This window comes from Triticum aestivum, chromosome 3D (genome assembly GCF_018294505.1).
Source record: "Triticum aestivum cultivar Chinese Spring chromosome 3D, IWGSC CS RefSeq v2.1, whole genome shotgun sequence".
Classification (NCBI taxonomy): Eukaryota; Viridiplantae; Streptophyta; class Magnoliopsida; order Poales; family Poaceae; genus Triticum; species Triticum aestivum.
In genome coordinates, this window is record NC_057802.1 from 135,728,971 (window position 1) to 135,735,294 (window position 6,324).

Sequence of the window (6,324 nt, forward strand, 5' to 3'; positions counted from 1 at the left end):
CCCAAAACAAACTGTTGGGTACACCTTCTATCATAGATCCGAAGGCAATATCTTTGTTGCTAAGAATGGATCTATTATGACCGGCATATTAGGGGCTTAGCCCAGTGGGCTGTGGCCCAAGTTATCTTATCGTTATTAGGGGCTTAGCCCAATTATCTTATCGTTATTAGGGTCGTTTGCTTAGGAGTCAAGTAAACCTCTCTATATAAGGAGAGGAGATGTATCAATCTAATCAAGCAAGAAGCAATCATTATTTGCTCGGCTTCCCTTAGGGAGCCGGGAGACCTAAACCCTAGCCGCCTCTTGCGCCGCCGCTGCCGCCTCTTCTCCACCATGCAAGGACGGCGCCCAGCCGCCGGCCGCCGCGCCCTCGTCCTCGTCTTCCTCCATCTTTCCCCTACAATGTCGGCCCTAGAACCGGCAGAACCCTAGCTCCTAACACCTTGGTATCAGGTAGCTCTGTTTTGACCATGTCTGCACCACCACCAATCCCGCCGCTGCCCACCACCACCGCACCGCCACCAATCCCCTCCACGGCGCCGCTGGCCCTCCCCACTGCGCTGCTGGGCTCCACCGCCGGCGCCTCTACCGGCCAGTCGCCGCCCTCCTCCACGGGTCCGTGCCACCACCCTCCACCGCGCCGCTGGTCTACTCCCCGGCGGAGATGACCGGCGTCCTCAACGATCTCGTCACCGCCGTCCAGGGGATACGGCTATACCTAGCCGGCTCCTACGGGCCACCGCCGGCCGCCGCGACCGGCCCAGCCGCCCTGCCGTGGTATTCGGCACCCGCGGCGCCGACCGGGCCTCTACACCACCACTGGCCGCTTCAGCCGCCGCCCGCTGCCGCCCCAATGACCGCAGTGGCCGGCGCCGGCCCTCGCCGCCACCGCCCTGGCAGCACTGGTAGCTGTCGCACCCCGGGGCCAGCGCGACGCTGGTCGGGCCGCTGCCGCTACAGCCAGCCCCAGCCACCGCCCCGATCTGGCCACAATGGCCGGCCGCGGCCATCGCCGCGCCCACCGCCTCTGCCGTTTCCAGGCAGCAGCAGCTGCCGCTGCCGGCGCCTCCGCCGCCCAGCACCGGGCTGACTACAACCGCGCCGGCGGGTGTGCCAATTCAGCAAGTGCGGTTCCCGCCCTCGCCGTCCCAGCTTCCGGCCTGGTTGTCGGGACGTTACCGCCGCCAGTCTACACCATGGTCGCGGACCAGCTGGTGCCCTCCCTGCCGTACGACGGGCCCTCCAGCTCCGTGGGTTTCCATGCTGGCTTCGACGGGCCACCGCTTTCCAGCGGACCACCCGTGCACACCGGACCAACGCCATCCTCTTCGCTGCTCCGTACCGCCGAGCCGTACACTCACGGTGGTCATGCTCAGACACCGCCCTGCTTCGCCAAGCTCGCCTTCGCCACCTACGACGGCGCCGAGGACCCCCTCAACTGGCTCAACCAGTGCGAGCAGTTCTTCCGGGGGCAACGGGCGCTTGCGTCGGACCGCACCTGGCACGCCTCTTATCACCTCCGCGGCGCCGCACAGACGTGGTACTACGCCCTCGAGCAGGACGAGGGCGGCATGCCCCCATGGGAGCGTTTTTTCGAGTTCTGCCTCCTTCGCTTCGGACTGTCGATACGTGGGAGCCGGCTGGCGGAGTTGGGCCGCCTTCCCTTCACCTCTACGGTGCAGGACTACACCGACCGCTTTCAGGCCCTGGCGTGCCACGCGTCTAGCGTGACGGCTCACCAGCGGGCCGAACTCTTCGTCGGCGGTCTGCCAGATCATATCCGCGTGGACGTCGAGCTGCAGGGACCCAGGACCTCCAGACGGCCATGTACTACGCCCACGCATTTGAGCGCCGCACGGTGGCCATCCAGCAGGCATCACCGTCCCGGGCCGCTGGGCCGCCTCCCTGGCCGGATGTTCCCGCGCAGGGTTGGCCTGCTCAGGCTTCCACGGTACCCCTTGCCATGACCGTGGCCCGCCCGTTCTGCCGGCTCACCTCGGCCGAGCTACTCGAGCGTCGCCGCCAAGGGTTGTGCTTCAACTGCGAAGAGACCTACATGCCCGGCCACGTCTGCCCCCGACTCTTCTACCTGGAGGCTGTAGACTACATTGAGGAGGATGCCGTCGCCACCGGGCTCGGCGACCTGGCTGCCCCAGCTGTCGCGGAGGTGTTTGACGCTGGTTGATCACCTCGAGGAGTTCAGCAAGCGCTTCCTCGCCTTACAGCTCGAGGACGAGCTGTTTGTGCAGGCGGGGAGAAGTGTTATGACCGGCATATTAGGGACTTAGCCCAGTGGGCTATGGCCCAAGTTATCTTATCGTTATTAGGGGCTTAGCCCAATTATCTTATCGTTATTAGGGTCGTTTGCTTAGGAGTCAAGTAAACCTCTCTATATAAGGAGAGGAGATGTATCAATCTAATCAAGCAAGAAGCAATCACTATTTGCTCGGCTTCCCTTAGGGAGCCGGGAGACCTAAACCCTAGCCGCCTCTTGCGCCGCCGCCGCCTCTTCTCCACCACGCAAGGACGGCGCCCAGCCGCCGGCCGCCGCGCCCTCGTCCTCGTCTTCCTGCATCTTTCCCCTACAATCTCGGCCTTAGAACCGGCATGTCTAGGTAGAAACGGGCTGGGCTGGCGGTATAGCCCGCTCAGTGTTCTGACCGGCATATACCATCCCTCGCAAGCGACCCATCCCATCGCTAAACCCCTAATGTGCCGGTCATAACATCCCGGGTTCTGGACAGCGGTATGGCCTGGGTTGTAGGGTTAGGTCTCCCGGGTTCAGCAAGCGCGTCCCCACCTTACAGCTCGAGGACGAGCTGTTTGTGCAGGCGGAGAGAAGTGTTATGACCGGCACATTAGGGGTTTAGCCCAGTGCCCCCGCTGTCCAGAACCCGAGATGCTGTCCAGAACCTGGCCCAGGCCCATTAGCCCGCAGTGTTATGTCTTCGCCGCCGCCCATCCCGTTGCTAAACCCCTAATGTGCCGGTCATAACATCCCGGGTTCTGGACAGCGGTATGGCCTGGGTTGTAGGGTTAGGTCTCCAGGCTCTCTAAGGGCACCCCATCTCAAATAACGCTAGAACTCGAGACATGATTGTTGCGGGATTTCCTTCTTAATTCTTGCTTGATTAGATTAATACATCTCCTCTCTTTATATAGAGAGGTTTACTTGACTCCCAAGCAAGGCTTACTTGACCCCTAAGTGTGACACCCAAAAATTTTATTTGGCTTTTTTTCAAACTTTTATTTGATTTGAGGGATGTTATTTAAAATTTTCTGAAGTACTCTCCCTCTCAAAATATTTTCTTTTATGACTAATGTTTTGTTTGGATTCACCCAAGACTTGATTTTTGGTCTTGGAGGTTTTTCCATCTTATGTGGACTCAAACCCAAATGTTTTTCATTTGGGAAATTTCTTTTGAAAATGTTTTAAAATAGCCCTATGGCATTTGGAGTGATCTTTTCCCCCTTTTCAAAATCTCTTCTTGCCATGGCATGAGTGGAAATCCCCTCCCATAAGCCATTCCCCATCTTTGTGTCAAGATATACTTCAAATCCAGCAAGTTGAACCTCCCCATGATTTTTCTTCCATTTATTTCTTATCAAAAATATTTTCTGCCTTCTATTTTGATCCTTGGAGGTTTACAAAGGAACTACCTTTTCTCCTTTGAGTTTGGCCTCCAAACAAGTTTCCCTGGCTAGTCCTTAGAGCCCTCAACCAAGATCCATGATGATCCACTGGTCTCCAGTTCAAATATTTCAAATTGTACTTGCTGCAAGTTTGGACCTCATTTGCCAAATTTGATGAAATTCATTTGATTCCTCCTCCTAAAAATCTGAGAAAATTCAGGCAGCCTCTGGGTGCATTGAGAGGTCACCTCACCAAGTCCCAGCTCCAGAATTTTTTTTCTTCATGCCAAATCATTTTGTCGAGCACTTGAAGGGCACTGTTTCTGTCAGGTTCAGAAGTTCAGTTAACAGTTTCAGGAACTACTGTCGTTTTCTTCAGAACTCCTTCTCGATCTCGCCAGTACCGCGGTGGCGCCTTGCGCCCTGTTCTCTCCTCCTTATCCCTGCGCCGCATGATCTCCTGGAGGCTTGCGGACGTCGGCGATGAGCAGGAGGAGGTGCGCCACCCCGTGAGCGACGGCAGCAGCGGCTTTTGTGGCTGCCAGAGAGGCGCAGCATTGGCCGGCGCCGCCCAAGCCACCCGAGGCCGCCGCGTGGCCATCCACTCACCCGTGCACGCTGCCATCCTTCGTCGTGAACTGGTAGGCGCGGAGCGCGCTCTCTGCCGCCGCCGTGCCCGTACGGCTGCCCCATCGAGGATCGATGCATTACGCCTAGCCCGACCAAAGTTTAGTGGGGGAACGGCACCAGTGATCCTCCCTGATGGTGCCTAGCCGCTTAAACCCCCTGCCCAACCTCTGCCTCGCCGTAATCGCTCGCCGGAGCTACCCCGTTCACGGCCACCCCCTCGGATCGCCTATAAAAGGAGGCCCCGAGCTCGAACTTGAACCCACACCACCTCTGCACTCCACCAATACCACGCCAAGCCACTGGAAGAGCCCCGAGAGAGCCTTCTTCCCCAACTCCGGCCGCCTCGACCCGCCACGGGACCCAGCTCGATTCGCTCCCGTGCGTGCACCTCTACCCCTCAGCTCTTGCCAGTAGCTTCCTAGTACATCCACTCTCCTGACCCGCGCTTCAATTTGGAGTTTGCAGCACCCACCGGAGTTCTCCACCATCGCCCGAACCACCGTCCGCCAGAGAAAGTGTCGCTGTCGACGTGGTGCTCTCCGACGGCCAAGTCCACCACCCACCGACACGGAAGAACACACTAAACCTCTTGGTACCCTCCGATCTCCCTGCCTCGCCGTGGTTCAACACCGGCGACCACCGCAGCCTTCGGGCGCCGGCGAAGTTTCAAACCTGACGTGTGGGACCCCCCCGTCAGCCTCTCTTCTATTTCCCTCTCGAACCGTTTTCTGATGGCGCCTTCGGGCAAAATGCGTCTTCTCTTTGGGCTGGCGCATTTCTTTCCGAATCGTTTTCTGTTTTCTCAGTTAAGTCCCTGGTTCTTTTCTGTTTCATCACAGATTAGTCCCTGGACTAAAACCCTTATATCTTTTTAATAAAAGATGATTTTTGATTGATTCTTTTTCTGTCAGTCTTATAATTTTGCCTAGTTTTTTATAGTATTTATTTGGAATAATTTTGGAACAATTTTTATGCACGCGATGATTTTCACGTTAGTGTACGGTTTCGCTATACCGTAGGTTCCGGAGCCGCGAACTTCGCCGAGCTAGACTCCGACTTCTCCGAACCAGGCAAGCATGTTTGAACCTTTGATATGATAGGTGTTTTGCATGTTTGCTTGAATGGTGGTGCATGGCATATGAGCATCGGTGAGTATCTCGTTGCATGCAAGGCAACTATCCGTGTGTTCCGAAGTTACCGTGGTCTTTGATGAAAGATGACCTGATCATGTGGTGACATGAAAGGTAGTGAGGTGGTATTGTTGTAGCAAGCCAGCCGTACGTCATCCGTTAAACTCCGACGTTAACGTGGACTGAGTCACGTTACCGTCCCTTCCTTTTCGTGCTGCCACATGTTTTCTGCAAAGAATACGGTTTAGTAAGTTGTTAACCTCTTTCCTTGTACACACCAAATAGAGGGGCCGGGATGAGGGTTCCATGGCCCTGGATTAAAGCCAGTCATCCGGTCAGGGGGCATGGGTGTTTCGGTTGGGACCGAGAGGGGGGCACCCCTTAGAGCGCGCGGTATAAATTTGATCCCATGCTACGCGAGGTTGTAGCCTCCCCGTCTCAAGGTTTTTCTTGAACGCTGCCGAGGGTGATTCTTGGCATCGGAATGTTGAATGGGTGTGTACTGGTTAGATGTGTTTCTCCTAAAACACCGTAAACGGAACTAGTCCCTTGTGACTACTGAAATCCGTTGGCTGTGGTTAAATAGTACAAACTCTACAGAGTCAAATCTTTCCGAGTCATCGTGTCCATGGTCAAGGACCGTGGCCAACTTATCCATATCCGTGTCAGTTCCTATGTCAGTCTCCATGGTAAATCCCCGGTGAAGAAGTCCGAGTGGTAAACCCGGTTAAATTGTTATTCCTGTGGATGGACTAACCTTTTATTTATCTCGTACTTGAAATGATTTATATTCTTGAGCTACTGAATTATTAAGTTATGATATAAGCCCTTTATGTGATGTCGCTCAGACGTCCGACTGCGGCACTCCTGTTATTTACTTTTGATATAAGCCCTTTATGTGATGTCGCTCAGACGTCCGACTGTGGCACTC

At 55.8% G+C, this 6,324-nt stretch overlaps 1 long non-coding RNA gene across 1 annotated transcript in view; it reads right to left on the reverse strand.

Annotated features, from left to right (window-relative positions):
• Window positions 1–2,479: 2,479 nt before the first annotated feature.
• The window catches only part of LOC123074363 (uncharacterized), a 35,074-nt gene continuing 31,229 nt past the window's right edge, over window positions 2,480–6,324 (reverse strand). The window contains exon 2 of the long non-coding RNA XR_006435941.1: window positions 2,480–2,560. This is a non-coding gene — a long non-coding RNA (uncharacterized lncRNA). The remainder of the gene's footprint in view (window positions 2,561–6,324) is intronic.